The sequence below is a fragment of the Saccopteryx bilineata genome, chromosome 2 (assembly GCF_036850765.1).
Source record: "Saccopteryx bilineata isolate mSacBil1 chromosome 2, mSacBil1_pri_phased_curated, whole genome shotgun sequence".
NCBI classification, from domain to species: domain Eukaryota; kingdom Metazoa; phylum Chordata; class Mammalia; order Chiroptera; family Emballonuridae; genus Saccopteryx; species Saccopteryx bilineata.
Window position 1 is genome coordinate 33840312 of NC_089491.1, and position 19655 is coordinate 33859966.

A 19655-nucleotide genomic window follows, 5' to 3' on the forward strand; every position below is an offset into this window, starting at 1 on the left:
ACCAGGGCAAGTGTGTGCAGTTTCCCACTCATGAACTCATCTGAACGGGGCCACATGGTGATTCCAGGAAAGAGCAGAGAGACCCAGAGCCCGGCCATCTTTGGAGTTCTGAGAAAAAGGGAAAGCAGGGCTGTTTCTTGAAGAACCCTGGTGCTTTCATGGTTCTGTTTGCTGAGCTGAGCTGAGCTGATGAGGCAGGGAGCTGCAGGAGTCAAGTTCTGGGAAGCAGCTCATGTAAATCAAGCGCAAAAGCCAGGACATGTTAGGAGACATTTTAGAGAGCATTGGATGAGTGCTGCTCAGAAAGGGACGGACATGCCCCCAAAGTCATATCCCCAGCCCCCCGGAGGACCACTTTAGACTCCCTCAGGCCCCAGAATGTAACCCAAACTCCTTTTTCATTTTCACTAAAATAGTTGAGACAATTAGGTACTTTCCAGAGGAATCTAACTGTGAAGCTAAGGAAAATTAAAGAAGATGCGGAAAGTCCACCAAACTTGTAGAACCTGTGTGTCTCAGCTTCTGGAAGATTCTGCTCCACACGCTATTGGAGAGTTCCATTTGTGCATGACTCCAGGTTATTTCCCAGGTGGGTTTCTTCCTCCTGATTCCAGTGAAAAGCCAGTGTGCAGGGAAGTCCCCTGGATACACTGCTTTCCCTGCCCCTGCCCTCAAGGGCAGGCAGGGTTGAGTGGGGAAGATTCAGTGCCCCTGAAGGGCCAAGCCTACCATATGAGCTCTGTCCACACAACTGTTCTCCTTTCCTCTTCACACATGGGTCAGCCATTACCTCTCAGCTCAGCTTTTTTCTTCTAAGAGCTCACAGTTTAGTGAGGAGGATGACTGCATACAATAAATTACTTCTCATCATATTGTAATCCCAATAGAGCTGGACCATCTCCTAGCACCCTCATTATAACATTTCATCAAAACAAACAATGGTATGACTTCCCCCCAAAACACACACAAGAAAAATCTTAAAAGTTTTTATTGGAAAGGAAAAATGTAATAGTGCCACAGGGTGACTTTCAAATCTCTCCAGATGAGGCTGCGCCACCCCCTCCTCTTCCATCCCCCCAAGGGGTCCTCTGTCTGTTCTCACATACACCCAGCTCACCTTGGCCCCACTCCTCCCACTACCCAGATCTCTATTCCTGAGCCCTGGGAGAACGGTGGGAGAATGCGGACCAGGTCTGGGCAGGGTGCCGGAGAGGACAGGCGAGCCAACTGCTCCTGTTTGTGTCCCCACCGTGCAACAGAACAAGTGAGGTGGTGGTGGGCTTCCCCCTTCCAGCTCCTTCCTCTGTCCACCCCCAAGCATTATTGCCCCTGGGGTCTCTCCCAGATCTACTCACTTGGACTCAATTCACACTTCTTCTGGGACAACCTGAAGGGCTCCCCTGGCCTCCCCTGCACGGACATGCGGATGACTCCCAAACCCCTGTTTCCCCAGGAATGCAGCCTCTTAAGTGCCTGGGCCTTCCAACATGTAAACTGCTCCTCGGGGAACCTCAAGCCTGAGAGGGACCTGTGGTCACCTACAAAGCTCTCTTTAGGGCGGCATAACCATGACATTTACAAGTAGGTTATTGATGATGTAACTTGGAAATTACCCTGTGTCTTATTTGTTTGTGTTTTTGGTCTTTCCCTCCCTTTCCCCAGCAAGTTCTTCTCGTCTGGGGTGGGGGTGGGGTGGACAGTGAATAGTCTTTTTGTGTTTCACACCAGCATGGGGCTCTCCAGAGCATTCGTGTGTAAGGTCTGCAGACCCATTAAAGGACTTGGTTAAATTTTCTAAGAGACAGATTCCTGGATTGATTGGGTCGTGCTCCCCTGACATGTCCTGGTTGGCCTAGGCCTAGGATTACTATCTATTTCTGAACCAGTCATAGTGTCAACTGAGTTGGAATTACGATAATTGGTCAAGTCAGTCACTGACACTCCTAGAACCCAGCCAAACCATGAGGCTATTCCACAAGGGAACAGAGAGAATAGATGGTTAGTGAGTAAGCAACCAATGTCCCCTGCAAAGTGTTTCTTCAGAAGTGGCTTGCAAACATTTTTGGAGCATGATCCGTACGTAGTAGGAAATGGATTTTATATTGTGACCCAGAACACACACATACACATACACACACACACAGCTGGAACAGAACTTAAACAAAATAATATTTACTCCCTGCTACTGGGAACAAACTCTGATATTTTGTAATCTTGGCTTCCTGACCAGATAATACCTAATTTTATTTAATATTTAAAAATCCGGGTCTAAACCTACTGGAAAGACTTCACAACTCACTAATGGGTCATGGCCCACAGTTTGAAAAAATACCATTTGTAAGGCTTGCATAAGCTGCTTGCATTATTATTTTTATTTTTTAAATTATTTTTATTTATTTTTTTACAGAGATAGAGAGTCAGAGAGAGGGATAGATAGGGACAGACAGATAGGAACAAAGAGAGGTGAGAAGCATTAATCATTAGTTTTTTGTTGTGACACCTTAGTTGTTCATTGATTGCTTTCTCATATGTGCCTTGACCATGGGGCTACAGCAAACTGAGTAACCCCTCGCTCAGGTCAGCGACCTTGGGTCCAAGCTGGTGAGTTTTGCTCAAACCAGATGAGCCCATGCTCAAGCTGGCAACCTCGGGGTCTTGAACCTGGGTCCTTCCACATCCCAGTCCGATGCTCTATCCACTGTGCCACCTCCTGGTCAGGCGCTGCTTGCATTATTTAAATAGTTGTTAAAAGGTGTCATAGGCCCTGGCCGGTTGGCTCAGTGGTAGAGCGTCGGCCTGGCGTGTGGAAGTCCCGGGTTCGATTCCCAGCCAGGGCACACAGGAGAAGTGCCCATCTGCTTCTCTACCCCTCCCTCTCTCCTTCCTCTCTGTCTCTCTCTTCCCCTCCTGCAGCTGAGGCTCCATTGGAGCAAAAGATGGCCCGAGCGCTGGGGATGGCTCCATGGCCTCTGCCTCAGGTGCTAGAATAGCTCTGGTCTCGACAGAGTGATGCCCCAGATGGGCAGAGCATCACCCCCTGGTGGGCGTGTTGGGTGGATCCCGGTCGGGCGCATGCAGGAGTCTGTCTGTCTGCCTCCCTGTTTCCAGCTTCAGAAAAATACCAAAAAAAAAAAGTGTCATAAATTCTTCAGAAATTTAAGAGGGAAGTGTAGAAGAAAGTGGAATTGGGTTAAGGGAGGGTAAGGGGTCATTAAGCATACAACAGTGGTTCTTGCCACCTGTGACTTAGAAGGAAGGCTGTGAGAGAAGAGACTTTTGAGCTCCAATGTGGAACTTCAGCTTCAAAGATAAGGCAGCCCACCAGGACTTGTGCCCTGAACAGATCAGATGTGTGGCTACCAAGGACTCCCCTGGAGTGTCAGTATGGACATGTGACACAGCTGGATGTTTTGAGATGTATTGTTCTGTGATCTTTGCTACCCAGAACCCAAATGCAGCCTCTCACCAGACTTTTTCAACCCTTGCCAATCACAGTGAGCAGACAGATGCTTTTTGGTCATACTATGGCCAGGCTAGCCCAAGCACCTACTATGTGCAGGATAGCGTATGTGTATGTGGAAGGTGTATGTAGGAGGCATGAGGATGAATAGGCCACGTGCCCATTTATATAATGTTACATGACATACACACATAAATAATATATTTTTAAAGACACATTCATATGATAAAGATGAAATTCAGAGTAGTGGTTAGGAGATGGAGAGAAAGAAAGAGGCATGGAAGAGATATAGTTATAGAAACATTTTTTTCCCCAAGTTTAATGTCTTATTATTCATTATATATTAAAGATGCAGTATATGCACACATATATACATGTCTAATGGTATGTATGACAAAAATATAGGCCCTGACCCTGTGGCTCAGTTGGTTAGAGCATTGTCCTGACATGCCAAGGCTGTGAGTTCAATCTACATACAAGAATCAACCAATGAAAACATAAATAAATGGAACAACAAATCTATGTTTCTCTCTCACTCTTTCCCTTCCTTCCTCCCTCTATCTAAAAATTAATTAAAAAACAAACAAACCATGGACTCCATGCTTAATGAGCTCACAGACTGAAGTGGAAGACAGACATAATTACACTAATACACTGAACAATGAGATCATAAGAAATATAAAAGAAACAAATTATTTGCTTGTTATATGACCTTGGGTAAGTCAAATTATTTCTTGAAGCCTGAGGCTCTTCAGATACATTTTAGATGATAGATATATAAGATAGATACACACACACCTATATCATTGGTTTATTGTGAGAATCAATTGATATGAAATGCATGACTAAATGTCTGACAAACTGTAAAACACTGTAAAAAATGTGAGATGATATTATCACGTTGGGTTATCTTTGCAACTGACTATTTCTTCTGTGAAACTGCTATCCCACACAGTGTTGTGCTCAAGTGACAGTCTGAAGGAAGCAGGTTGTAAGTGATTGCAAATTATTCTCAGTCTAACATATTTTGCGTCTAGCACAATGAAGGATGGAAATAAAGACAACACTGGCTACTACTGAATAGCGGCTTGTGATTGTCAGAACAGGGGCTCGAAGATTCAGAGATCCATGGGATGGCTAGATGCGACGGGGGAGGGGGAGGCACAAGGACTTTGGACTGAGAGTCTATTGGGGGAAGGTGTCCTTAGTGCTGAGCGGAGAGGAACACTCTTCACCTTTCCTAGGGGCTCTTGCAGTCCAGTTAGCAGATTTCCACGCCACTGTCACACTGAGCCTGGGCAGGGGCCGCTCCTCCCCAGTGTCCTGGCCTAAGTGGACACAAATCCCTTCCCCCAGCTCTCATCAGCTTAAGAAAGCACAGGAACACTCTGGCTTCTGATGCTGCCAGCGTAGGCTCTCCTTCAGGATTACCGTACCCTGTGAGACACCTGACTCCAGCCCAGAGAGCCAGCCCCGCTCTGCAGGCTCCTTGCTCAAGGTCCCCATTTCTGGCTCTTGGCCATCCCCATGTGACAAGTTCCACCTTAAGATCTTGGAGGCTTATTCTCAGGAATAAGGTGCAAATTCACTATTAAGGCTTACGAGTCCAGGTTCAAGGACCCTGCACATAATGACTCCTGAATTTAGGCTCTGAACACTGTCTCTCTTGGGATAGAATATGTCCCTGAGACAAGGGGAGATTGAGACAGGTAAGAGCCAAGCAGTTCATCAATCAGAGTCCCAGCTGAACACAAAATGGGGTAATTCGAGGAGCCTTTAATAAAAGAATTCTTTTTCAAGGGTTGCAGGGTATAGAGAAGTCACAAGAGAGAATGCAGAACCTTAGAAGGCTTCCCAGCCCAGGCCTGAACTACAGGGAGGAGGAGCTACTGGTGCCTGGAGACAGAGTTCTGTGAAGGGAGCCGATTGGCCAGAGCTGAGCTTTTCCATGGAGAGATACAGCTAGACCTTGGAGGTTTTACAGGTAAGGAACCCAGCAAACAGACAGCCTCCTCCCTCCATCCCATCTCCAGCCAGGTGGCCTAACCTAAGCAGGAGCAAAAAGGCAAGGAAACCACTGATCAGGTGGCAGGGCACAGAGGCAGGTGCGTCTGAAGGAACAATTGAGACACACAGTCTCGCCACGAAAGTGAGGAACAGGTCAGCAGCACAGCCTAACTGTCCAGTGGGGGACACCCAGAGGTACCAGAAATGACAAAAACACAGTCAAGCAGTTGATTTAGGAAGACAACCTTCAGGCTTCAGAAATTCAGAGACAGCCATTAGGAAGTGAGATCACGTCCTTAATGGCTGAATTCAAATGTCCTGTGTTTAAAAGAGGACAAAGTCACATATTTGCAGAGATATTTTTGGCATGGAAGAATCGAATTCATTTAGCAATTTCACTTGCAGCATCAGGTTGAATTTCACATCAACTACTTGCAAGGACATTGGGTCCTCTGAATCACCCCCTTCTTCTCTCTGGGCCTTGATTTTCTTCTCTGTAATGTGAGAGCGTTGGCTGTGATCTCTATGCTCCCCTTGGATTCTGGCATGCTAACATTTTAATATAAACTATGTGATCAGAACAAGTTTTAACACATTGGTCTTGGCAATGATTTTTTTTTTTTGGATAGGAAACCAGGCAACAAAAGCAAATATAAACAAGTGGAAAAACATCAAACAAAAAACATCTGCACAGCATAGAAAACAATCAACAAAACAAAAAGGCAACCTAAAGAATAGCAGAAAATATTTGCAAACCCCTATCTGATAAAGGGTCAATATCCACAATATATAAGGCACTCAAACAACTCAATAGCAAAAACAAAAAAATCAAAAACCTCAAATTTAAAAATAGGCAAAGGACCTGAATAGCTATTTCTCCAAAGAAGACATACAAATGGCCAACAGGTACATCTAATCATCAGGGAAATGCAATTTAAAACCACAATGAGACCCTGGCCGGTTGGCTCAGTGGTAGAGCATTGGCCTGGAGTGCAGGAGTCCCGGGTTCAATTCCCGGCCAGGGCACACAGGAGAAGCACCCATCTGCTTCTCCACCCCACCCCTTCTCTTTCCTCTCTGTCTCTCTCTTCCCTTCCTGCAGCCAAGGCTCCATTGGAGCAAAGTTGGCCCGGGCACTGAGGATGGCTCCATGGCCTCTGCCCCAGGCGCTAGAGTGGCTCTGGTTGCAACAGAGCAACGCCCCAGATGGGCAAAGCATCGCCCCCTGGTGGGCGTGCCGGGTGGATCCCGGTCGGGCGCATGGGAGAGTCTATCTGACTGCCTCCCTGTTTCCAACTTCAGAAAAATACAAAAAACAACAACAACAAAAACAACCACAATGAGATATCACCTTATATATACTAGAATGGCTAGTCTAAAAAAAGACAAAAGATAACTAGCATAGGAGAGGACGTAAAGGAAAGAGAACCCTTTTATACTGTCAATAGGAATGTAAACTGGTACAGTCAATATGGAAAATGGTATGGAGTTTCCTTAAAAATCAAAAACAAAACTACCATATGATCTAGAAATCCCTCTTCTGGGTCTATATCCCAAATAAATAAAATCAGTACCTTCAAGAGAGAGCTGCACTCCCATGTCCATTGCAGCATTATTCACAATAGCCAAGACAGGGAAACAACTGAAGTGTCTGTTGACAGATGAATGGATAAAGAAATTACGATTACACAATAGGATATTAATTCAGCTTTTTAAAAGAAGGCAATCCTGCCATCTGCAACAATATGGATGAACTTGAAAAACATCATGCTAAGTGGAAAAAGTCAAACATAGAAAGAAAAATACTGTGTGATTTCATTCATATTGGGAATCTAAAGAAGTTGAATTCAGGCCCTGGCCTGTTGGCTCAGCGGTAGAGCGTCGGCCTGGCGTGCGGGGGACCCGGGTTCAATTCCCGGCCAGGGCACATAGGAGAAGCGCCCATTTGCTTCTCCACCCCCCCCCTCCTTCCTCTCTGTCTCTCTCTTCCCCTCCCGCAGCCAAGGCTCCATTGGAGCAAAGATGGCCCGGGCGCTGGGGATGGCTCCTTGGCCTCTGCCCCAGGTGCTAGAGTGGCTCTGGTCGCGGCAGAGCGACGCCCCGGAGGGGCAGAGCATCCCCCCTGGTGGGCAGAGCTTCGCCCCTGGTGGGCGTGCCGGGTGGATCCCGGTCGGGCGCATGCGGGAATCTGTCTGACTGTCTCTCCCCGTTTCCAGCTTCAGAAAAAAAATACATAAAAAAAAAAAAAGAAGTTGAATTCATAGAAGTCATAGACTAGAATGATGGTTACCAGCGCAGGAAATGGTGGAAATGGGGAGATGTTTGTCAAGGGTATGAAGGCACAGTTATGTGGCATGAATAAGTTCTAGAGATCTAATGTACAACATAATGGTTATAGTGAATAATACTGTATACTGGAAATATCGGGTACTGGAAATTTGTTAAAAGAATAGATCTCAGGTGCTTAAACACACACACACAAACACAACACACACACAAATGGCAACTATATAGACAGATGATGTTAATTAGCTTGACTGCCATCATCATTTCACTATGTACATCAAAACACGTTGTACACCTTAAATATGTACAATTTTTCTACTGGAAAAGAACCAGTTGTGACTTAACCGCACAGCCAACTTGGCAGTCACTTCATGACTCCATGTTGTAAGCTACAAAATTGTTTTTTTGAATGCTTTTTTAAATGGCTCCATTTCTCTGATGCAGCAAAGAGGCAAGAGAAAATAATTGCTTTCCAGTGGACTCATGCCCATGAAAACAAACCCAAGTGTACTGTAAAAAGAATCCAGTCTGCCACACTTCCTATTTATTTGGCTTTGGAGAATTTGGACAGAGCAGAGCTGAGAAGGCGGGGTGCTCTCTCCGCACTGAGTCATCACCTGAAAGGGCTTCCTTCTTCACGAGCCCCCTGCATGCCAGTGGTGAAGGTCATGCCTACGGTCACACTTCCCTGTTAATACATTTCTCCACAGAGGAAGACGGTATGCTCACTTCCCCGTTACAATTCCTGCCCACAAAGTTCATTTCTTGTTTAGGTTAGAAGAGAAAACAAAACCAGCCCCTTGAATCCACACCCCATCCTTGATTCCTGGCATTAAATCTGACTTCTCGTAAAAAACAATCTGTTTTACTTGCCTATCTAGCTCCTCCTTCCTCCTTCCTTACCTAGGGCAGCCCCTTCCTTAACTTCTTCCTTTAGAGATCTGCTCCTCCCCTTCTGGGGGGGGAGGAGGGTAGATTCCTGTGGGGCTGCCAAACACAGATTCCTGACCCCTGGCCACAGAGGTGATGCTGGACTTAGGTCTGACCAATCAATGAACCCCATCCCCCAGCCTCAGAGACTGAATGAGGAAACTAATAAAAGCAGGGCGGGTCAGCTGAGACTTAAATCCAGTAAAGCCAGGGGAGGAGAGAGAAGCCCTCTCATTTCGGTATAGCAGGCTAAATAATATGACCCAGGATCTTCTGGTGGCTCTGCCTCTTGTGGCCTGTCCTTGCCAGGGCAAAACCATTCCAACTAGGAGAAAACGAGGCCAGAGCACCGAGAAAAGTCAAGATGGTGAAAAAGAGGAAAAGGGTCAGAGTAAGTGGGAGAGAGCTGACACAACTATTTGTTTATCTGGACACAATGATCCTACTGTCAGGCACGCCCTTTTCACAAGAGCTAATGACATGCCTCTTAAAATTAAGCAAATTTTACTTGGATTTCTGTCCTACAACTAAAGAAACCTGCGTAAAACAGAAGTTGGTGCCTGCAAACGAGTGCTTGTAAGTAAGAAGGTAATGGACCGGGAAATGTGGAATGGCTGAGGTCAAGCGGTAGGGGAGCCATGAGGACTCCTCTCTCTTGGGAGAGCTGGCGTTCCAGGCTGTTGGTCAAATAAGTTTGTAAACATGATATATATGTTTGCTCGCTTGTGACTTATAATGGGTGTGGGGGACAGGCTATAAGCAGGCCAGGTTGTTGTAGCCTGAGGTTTGGTTTTGGGACTAAGCTTTTCCCCACACCCTTGACTGATTGTATGATCTGGGTGGTGCACTCTCATGAGAAATCCAATTATGCCTTGGATAAGTGACTTTGTATCGGAGACTTCCTTGTTTGTATATTGGATTAAGGGATTTTGGTTTTCTACACTATAAAGTGGGACAGACCAGGAGCTCAGACACACAGTTCCTGCTATCACAATTGCAGGGGCTCCCCTGATCCCTTGCCCTTCATGGGAAGAGCTGGTTTTCTGCTTTTCCCTTGTCTTCTTTTGTGGTTTGCCTGTCTTGGTGAGACACCAATAAATAGGATGGCCCCCCATCCTCTGACTCCGCCATTTCTTTATCGCCTGCCCGAATCCAATGGGAACCTGCATGTGAATGGTCACGATGACGGCTCCTGGCCTTACACAGGCAAATCTTTGCCAGCTACTACGAGAGGTCTAGGTCAGAAGATATCAGGATGTTTGAACTGTTTGGTTATGTGCTACCAGAAAGGATGCTTCCATAGAAGCTGGCCTGTTTGAAAGCCGAAGGGAGCAGCAGGCAGAAAAAGGAGGCTCCCTCTGCTTGCAGCAAGATTCCAAGGGTGCAGAGAGTTTGATGATCTTTTTCCTTAAAGAGTTGCAAAAGCAGAATTCTGTGGTTGCGAAGGGGGATACCCTGGGGCAGCTGGAGTAAAGAGGGAGCATCTCATCTTGCAGCAACACTAACTGGCACACAGCCCGGGGCCGGCGTGGACCTTCCCTATCACTCAGAGCTTCAAGCCAGCTCCAACTCAGTCCCCAGAAAATGGTTCCCTCTCTAGGTCTGTGGTGAAAAGCAGAAATCCTCCCACTATGGGATCAAATTTGCCGCTCTTCAGTGGAATGCTCCCAAGTGCCCCAGCGGTAGGGCTGCTGGGAGGACGAAGGAATTTGCTCCTTTGCCAGAGAAGTGAGTTTGCTATCTCCATCCAGTTGTACATGACCAGAGCATGAGGATGTTCAAGAGGCATCTCACCTATAACCCGATCAAACTATTGCTTTTCCAATTATTCACCACATGTTTATTGAGCACCTACTAAGTGGTAGATACTCTTTTAGACTCCGAGGATACAATAATGAAGAAAACAAACGATCAAAAATGAATTATGACTTGTGAAGTCATTCCCATGCCAGGGAATAAAACCTCCATCCAAGCAGCCCCGAATCCCAGGAATCAATCTCTCACAACTGGGTCCTTTCAGCAGGACTCCTCCTCGATTCACCCCAAATCGGCCCACTTCTCCCCATGTCTTCTGCCTCAGCAACAGCCCGGGACACCAGCCCTTCTCAGTGAAGTCACTGCAATACTTCCTTTGCTGGTCCATTAGCCTCCCCTTCTGCGTTGCCCCACAGTCCATTCAGCATGCAGAAGTCCCAGGGTTCTTTCCAAAAACAATAGCCAGTTCATATACTTCTTAACCTGACAGATTCTATGAGAACAGAAACCTAGCTACTGTAGTTGTATCCATCTCAACAATAAAAGGAAAACCAGCAGCAGGAGGCTCTCTTTGTGTATATAAAGAGTTAACACTGGCTTTCTGTTTTCTGGCAGTGAAAAATGTCATAATGATACATCCAATTATATAATTTGCTGCCTCAAAAACAAAACAAAACCAAAAATAGTTCATGGTCCTCTCCTGCTTAAAATCTGCCAGTAGCTTCTCAGAGCCACCAGACGTGAAATTCAAACCCCTTGCCTCGGCCACAAGACCTGTGCTGTGCAGCTCTGGTTTTGCTCTCTTCCCCTCATCTCCTCTGGCTCCAGCTCCTTTCTGCCACTCAGACACATCCAGCAACTTTGCCTCCTGAGGCCTTTCCGTTGGCTGTTCCTTCTGCTTGGAACACTCTTCCCCCAGACCTTTGCAAGCCTGCCTGATTTTCATTGTTCACAGGTTAACAGGCTGTTCAATGGGACCCTCCCTGTCATCTGAGATTTCCAGCTCAAGCTTAGAGGTGAAGACAAGGAGGCGTAAGCATGCCACCTTCTTGAGAGAGTTGTCCACCATGGCTCCAGAGTCCTCTCCTGAGGCTTACTAAAAAGTGTCAAAATGTTTCTACCAGCATCCCCTACCCCTCCTTCCCAATTTTCAACGAAATGACTAGGAAAAAGAGGAAAAGGGAGTTGGAATCATTTGCCTGTGGGGAGTGCAGTGTCTGTGGTAAGAGCCTCCCCTGAAGTCAAATATTGGGGAGGCTCCAAAGAGTGAGACATAGAGGGGGTCCCTGAGGGAAGGGGAAATTGGCATGCTGTCCCAAGTTGGATATGACTTTTTAATCTGCCCTCGGACCTGAGTAAGGCAGAGGGACCTGGCTACATGGCGGGAACAGGGGCAGAATGGAGAGCTACGTAATTCCCCCTGTTGCCTTGGCAAGAATGGAAGGTTTTAGTTCGGCTAAGTGGGTATTATGGAAAGCAGTCGGGCTGGGGCCCCACTGGCCTCCAGATGACTCACCAGCATTTAAATGCCTGCTGCAGAGAGGGTATCAGCGGCCACTGTTGGCCAGAGAGGTAGTAACAGCCAACCTAGTAAGGATGACAGCGGTGGCCAGGTGAGTATAGAAAATGGCTGTCCTGTTTTGTCTCCTTCTGCCCACCCCCAAAATACCAGGTGAGCTGGGCCTTGAAGAAGGAAGGAGAGGGGGTGGGTACCTCGGAAACTGATCACACTCCTTCCCATCTGCTTTTCAGAGGTCAGGATCCCAGCTCAAGAATGGTCTGTGTGAGGGCGGGGGACAGGGAGAAGAAGTTTAAACGGGTCTGAGACCCACGGCTAAAACGAACCAGGAAGTCATGGTCTCCTCTGGTGTCTGTCCTGGGCCTCTTTGCCCTGGGTACCTTTCTCAGGCTTTCCCTGTCCTGTCACGTACTGTGGGTGAGGACCTGATCCCTGCAGGCAGAGTTGCCTTCAGTAGGCGAGGGATTGGGAAGCAGGAGGAATAAATAAATCAAGGCACTTTTCTTCCATCCTCTCTGTCTCCAGTGCAGCTCTGGCTGTGGCTTCTGCCTCCCTTGTGACTTCAGATCCAACACAGTTTAATTTTTGCTGTTTTATCCTAGTCCATGAGCTCTGGCAACACATCCTCTTTCATTTGCTCCTCTTTTTTTTTTTTTTTTTTTAATTAAGTAGAGGTGAGGAGGCAGAGAGACAGACTCCCGCATGCTCCCTGGCCAGGATCTACCTGGCAAGCTCCTACCAGGCAACGCTCTGCCCATCTGGGGCCACTGCTCCATTATTCAGCAACCAAGTTCTTTTAGCATCTGAAGGGAGGCCATGGAGCCATCCTCAGCACCTGGGCCCAACTTCCTTGAACCACTGGAGCCATGGCTGCAGCAGGGGGGGGGGGGGGAAGGGATGGAGAGGCAGATGGGCGCTGCTCCTGTGTGTCTTGGCTGGGAATTGAACCCGGGACTTCCACAGGCTGGGCCGACGCTCTATCCATTTGCTTCTCCTTTGATATCTGGGAGGTCTTACTGTGCCCTATTTAGTTTCTCAGCTTCCCCATCACTTGTATAACTAATAGTCTGCATCCAATTCCCTCTGTTTGAAATACTTAATGTACTTTTTGTCTTGTGTAAGCACCTTAACTAATATACTTCCCCACAGGATTTATAAGGGTCTGCGATCTAAGAGACTACGCTATAAATACAGCATAGTCAGGGGTCGCATTTATAGGGAATTGAATTGTTCAATATTTATATCATATTAATATTTATATTTTAGTAATTTATTTTGTATTAGTCAAGAAATCTCACTACAATAGTTTCAAACATTTTAACCAAAATGCCATTTCTTCAGAAGGTATCTCGGCATCTCCCTCTCCCAATCAAACCCCTTATCTTATTGATGTCTTCTTTTAGCAATTTTCAATACTCAAATTCATCTTATCTGTTTATTTGTTTGCATTTTTATTATCTATCTCCCCTTTCTCCTCTTCCACTAGAATATAAGATCCTTGAAGGCATTTGCTCTGTCTTTTCGGAACCCCTACATGCTCAGTAAACAGTTAATTACTGACTGACCAGCATCAGGACCTTGGGGAATAGCATGTACACCATCCACAGACCCAGCAGCTGGATGTCCTTTGATTGTCAAATCTTAAGAAGGGGGTGTTGGTCAAATAAATTTGCAAATATGATATATATGTTTGCTCGCTTATAGTTTGCATTGGGTGTGGGGGACAGGCTGTAAGCAGGCAGGGTCGTTATTGCCTAAGGCTTAGTTTTAAGACTAAGCTTTTCCCCACACCCTTGACTGATTGCATGATGTGGGGTGGTGCACTCTCATGAGGAATCCCATTATGCCTCAGATAAGTGACTTTATAGCAGAGACTTCCTTGTTTGTATATTGGATTAAAGGTTTTGATTTCTACACTATAAAATGGGGCAGAGGAACCCATGCTGGAGGAGAGCAGAGAAAGCCCACGTGGAGGAGAGGAGAAGCATCCAAGATGGCAGAGTGCTGAAGGAGAAGCCAGTTTGTGCAGAGTTTGTGCAGAGAGAAGGAGATGGGGAACAGAGGTGAATAAGGCTGGTGAGGTAGACATCTTTGATGCTAGGAAACTTGGATAAGCCAGTGGCTTTGGGAGCCCTGGTAGTAGGATTAATTTTTAATCCCCGTGTGCATTTCTTGCCCACTGGGTGCAAGCTAGGATTAAAGCTAATGGTCCACCAGTTCTTGGCTCTGTTGTTTCATTTCCATCTGTCCAAAGCAAATTCGAACCTGCATGGGCCAGGCGGCTGTGATGGTGGCCATGGCTACTGGCTTTACAGGAGGTAAGTGCATTTTTATCATATGTGAGTTAAATAAGTAGAATCTGATTTCTGGGAAAATGTAAGCAACCCTGGAACATGCGAATGTAGAATTATTGAAGAATATTCAAGGAAGCAAAGGACTGAACTTTGTGCTTATTTTACATCTAGGAGATCAGGTTTATAATTTAGGTTAAAAAAACAACAACAACAACCATGAATCTATTTTAGCATAACAAATTGGTAAAGTCTAGAACATATTTTACCACCACACTATCCAAAATTATTATTATTATTTTAAGTGAGAGGAGGGGAGATAGAGAGACAGAGTATCACATGAGCCCCAACAGGGATCTACCTGGCAACCTCTGTCTGGGGCTGATGCTCAAACCAACTGAGCTATCCTCAGCACCTGAGGTTGGACCAACAGAGCTATCCTCAGCACCTAGGGACGAAGCTCAAACCAACCGAGCCACTGGCTGCGAGAGGGGAAGAGGAAGAGAAGGGCAGAAGAAGGAGAAGAGAAGCAGATGGTACTTCTCATGTGTGCCTTGACTGGGGATCGAATCTGGGACGTCTGCACACTGGGCTGATGCTCAATCCACTGAGCAAACTGGCCAGGGCCTCAATTATTTAGTCAAGCATTTCCCAAAACTCATTCCTTTTCCTACTCTCTTAACCACATGCCATTTGTACCATTAGTTATCTAATATTCTTCTTTAAACCAATGCACTTTTTAAAAGTTAAATACTTGCTTTAGCTTTTGATTGAATAAAAATAAATGTGAAGTTATGCATTTGATGTTACCTATACCTATATATTTCTAACACACAAGAAAATAAGTAGATAACCATTAAAAGAAATATCACCTCAATCCATATGTGGTACATGTATTACACATTAGGAAGCATTGATTAGACATAACTATAAATTACCTAGACTTTATTTCTCATGAGATTTCTAGTATATTACAATGCCCTTATTCTGTGAGATCTTAATTCTCTGTTCATTTTCATTTGGTTAGAATTATTCCACAAAGTGGTTTGTTTTTTTTTCAGAAAGGGTACCTGATGCTATAATTTCAAGTCTTTTTTTTTTTTTTTTTTTACAGAGATTGAGAGTGAGTCAGATAGAGGGATAGACAGGGACAGACAGACAGGAATGGAGAGAGATGAGAAGCATCAATCATTAGTTTTTTTGTTGCGCATTGTGACACCTTAGTTGTTCATTGATTGCTTTCTCATATATGCCTTGACCGCAGGCCTTCAGCAGACTGAGTAACCCCTTGCTAGAGCCAGCGACCTTGGGTTTTTGCTCAAACCAGATGAGCCAGTGCTCAAGCTGGCGACCTCGGGGTCTCGAACCTGGGTCCTCCACATCCCAGTCCGACGCTCTATCCACTGCGCCACCGCCTGGTCAGGCTAATTTCAAGTCTTGACATTTCTGAAAGCATCTCTCTTTTGTTCTCAGTTTGGCTGGCTGCAAAATTTTAAGATCATAATTCTTTTTTTTTTTTTTTTCATTTTTCTGAAGCTGGAAACAGGGAGAGACAGTCAGACAGACTCCCGCATGCGCCCGACAGGGATCCACCCCACACGCCCACCATGGGGCGACGCTCTGCCCACCAGGGGGCGATGCTCTGCCCTTCCTGGGCGTCGCCATGTTGCGACCAGAGCCACTCTAGCGCCTGGGGCAGAGGCCACAGAGCCGTCCCCAGCGCCCGGGCCATCTTTGCTCCAATGGAGCCTTGGCTGCGGGAGGAGAAGAGAGAGACAGAGAGGAAAGCGTGGCGGAGGGGTGGAGAGGCAAATGGGCACTTCTCCTGTGTGCCCTGGCCAGGAATCAAACCCGGGTCCTCTGCACGCTAGGCCGACGCTCTACCGCTGAGCCAACCAGCCAGGGCAAAGATCATAATTCTTAATTCACAGGATTATTAACATTAGCTTTTAATTTTTAATATTGCAAATGAGAACTCCAAAACCAGTCTGAATCGCCTTCTGTTAAAAAAAAAAAGTTTCTAAAATTCTTACATTATCCTTTGAAATGCAGAAATTTCCGGATACATTTCTAGGTAGATTTTTTTTTTTTTACAATTCTGCTTAGGACTCAGTGAGCCACATCAATCCATAGATAAAACTGTTTCAGATCAGGACATGTTCTTTCATTATTTTGTTAATTGATTGTTTACTTCTTTTCATTTTTTTTCCTTATTCTATGACTCCTGTTACATAAATATAGGGTCATTATATCTATCATCCCCTCTCTCTTTTTTAAATCTCATGAATCTTTTTGTCTGTGTCCTGAGAGGATATTAATTGTCATCGCTAAATCAGTTTCAGTAGTATGTACTCTGCAGTTCTGTTTTACTGTGAGGTGCATACGATCATGCATTTTATTTTCAAGAACTATTTCTTGTTTTCCTACTATTCCATTTCATGCTTCTTTTACCCTCTGACATTTCACCAAAATACAAATTTGAATTTTTACAAAGTTAGCTCCTATCTTCTGTAATAATTCTTTTTAATAAAAACCCTTTGCTCTGATTGATCTGCTGGTTCCCTCTTTGAGACTGCCTCATCTCCTCAGATGACTGAGGAGATTTGGCAAATCCAATATTTGTTGATATTTATAAACATGAAAGTTTATACTGAAAAGGATTGATAGCTCTTTAGACTGCTGTCAGCAATTGCACAAATCACCAGGAGCCTCCCGCACAGTTGTGAGTCTTTACTTCCAGTCCCTGCTGGCACGCTTGTGCCAGTCACAAGCAATCTGATCCCATTGAATCAAGATAGGAAGAAGCTAGGAAAAGTCCTTGGTGAATGAAATGGGGAAACTGAGACAGAAAGCTGAACCAACTGGCTGAGCAATTTACAGCTAGACACAGAAGGTCACCAAGGTGGAAAGCCCCAGGTGCCTAGCAACAGGCAAAACTGGAGCCAGACCTCGCCCCCAGGGTGGCCTTTCCACCCCTGGCATATTGACAGCCATGCGGTTTAGACTCCCCAACCTTTCATATCTGTGGGCATGCAGTTTAACATGGAGATAACAACTGGGCCTCAGTTGGATTTCACCTCCAGGCCCAGAAAAGCAGCAAAACCAGGTGAGGCCAGGACCTGCTGCAATGACTAAGGACCCCCTGCCCTGGTGCTAACCAATCAGCAGAGACCATGACCCTGAAAGGGCACCTGGACAAGCTGATGAATATTCTTTTGAGATCCTTCCCTAAAACCTCCTCTAAACTCCCAGCCTTTAAAACCCTTATGAAGGACCCCGTACGCTCTTTCTCCCAGAGCCCGCTAGTGCCTTTCTCTTTCCCCTCTTCTTCGCCTACAGCGTGCATCTCCTGGACTCTAAAAGACCCCCACGAGACTTGCCACCAGGGGAGCAATGGGCAGCAGCAGCATGTCCTGGGCTCACCCCCTGAACCTGTTCCCAAAGCCCCCTTTTCTCTGACCCTCTTTCGGTGAGCTAACAGGAGGCCCCCCTTGGCTCATTTCTGTCCCACAGACTTCTAGAGAGCCCAAGCAGCCCTGCCCAAGCTCCCTCCCCTTGCTTCCTCTACCGCAAGCCTTTCCTTGTCTCACTGTCCTCACTTTTAATAAACATATTCTCGAAATCACCTGGATTCGCGTTTTGAAATCTTTCTTGTATGCAGTCACAAACCCGCACACTACAGGCCAGCCCAAGGCAGACCTGCTCCGGGCCTGTTCCCTGTCCAGTAACACCTTTGAAATTCTTCCCATGTGCCACACCAGTTGCAGGATAAAGTCCAAAGGACTTTCCCCTAGGATTCAAGACCAGTGTGTTCTCACTTCTGTGTGTCATCCCCCCAGCCCAGCCCTTTCCTGCTGCTCTTGTGCTGGGATTCTTTCCTTTCCTTTGTTCTTTTTTTGGTCTTCTTAACTTCCTCAGCCCCCATTTTCTGGTTATTGCAAACCTTCTCATATTTTGGATGGAGGAATTATTCCTTCTGCACAACTTACCTTGGGAGGGGCTGCCAGTCACTACCGTGGGCACACAAGACACATCATGAGACCAGAGTTTTTCCTATAATAAACATAATCCCAGAAGGGAGAGGAAGTCTTTCTCTTTCCTTTGTGGGGTCTCTCTGGGGTGGTGGAGTGATGTAAGCCGGGAAGTGTCTGTGAAAAGCTCCTGCCACATGAAAGAATCTTGTCCTCGTTTAGGGGAAGGAAGCCATATACAGAGAAAAGCAGAGGCAAGACATACAGATGTGCACATGCACACACACACACACACACACACAGAATGCAACTTGACAATGTCGCTTAAGTCTCTTGTGTCCTCTGTCCTTCTACATGGTTTCATGAGCCAACATATTTCTTCTTCTTCTTTTCCTTCTCCTCTTCCTCCTCCTCCTCCTCCTTCTTCTTTTTTTTCCTCTCCTTTTTTTTTTTTTTTTTTGCTTATGGATTTGACTTGTGTCTCCCTTATTGACTAATCTGCAGCTGCATTGGATTGCTGACAGTTCCCTGAATTCCACACTGTCTCCTCCTTGCATTCCTTACAGGTTCAAGCAACATGGTTGCAAGCCTTAATAAAGCCCAGAGGATGCAAGCACTCTGAGGGGGGCTCTTGCCATTGTTCTTTAGGCACCACCACGCAGCCTCATCCAGGTTGGCGGAGAGGATTCCCCTGGACCTCCGCCGTTGTGCTCTGTCCCCCCGCCCCCCATAGCTCCTCAGTCCCTTTGCTCCTTTGTGCCTTTCATACTTTGCCTCCCCATGCAGTCTGGCCCTGATACAGGTTGATACGGGACAGCGCTTCTGTCTCTCTGGTTCTGCATCTGGACAGGCCTTGGATGCTTCTGTCTTTAGACCTCGGGCATCTACAGTGTGGACTCGGCAAGGACCCTCTCACACTGTGGGACGGACTCCTTGTGGCATATCTTCTCTCCCTTATTAGGTCTGAGAGCACCAGCCTTGAGGTCCAATCAGGAGTAGAGTGAGGGCTTAGACACCTCTCAGCCATTGTGTTTCAGCTGTGTGACCAGATCCAGGTGTTAAATGCACCAGGTGTTCAGAGCAGGAAGTGTGACCAACGGTCAGCACGTTCGCGGGAAGGGGTGATGCCACAGATGAAGCAGAGTCTGCAGAGTTATTAGCAAGAGAGCCAGGCTGTCAACACCCAGAGTTGCTAAGGCTTCGTCAAGAAGGGCGTGGCATGAACAGCTTGGCGGAGGGTCCTCTGTATCCTGACGACAGGAAAGCAGATGCTCAGTGAAGGGTCTTGAAGCCAGGCCCAGGTTCTAACTGTCATTCTCAGAGTCTGAATGGGGCTGGGCTTGATTCAAGGTCTCTTCTGGGAGGGCCAGTTGGTTATACCCTCCTCTGGGGCATGAAGAGGACTGAGAAGTCAGGACATGAACCTCAACACCACT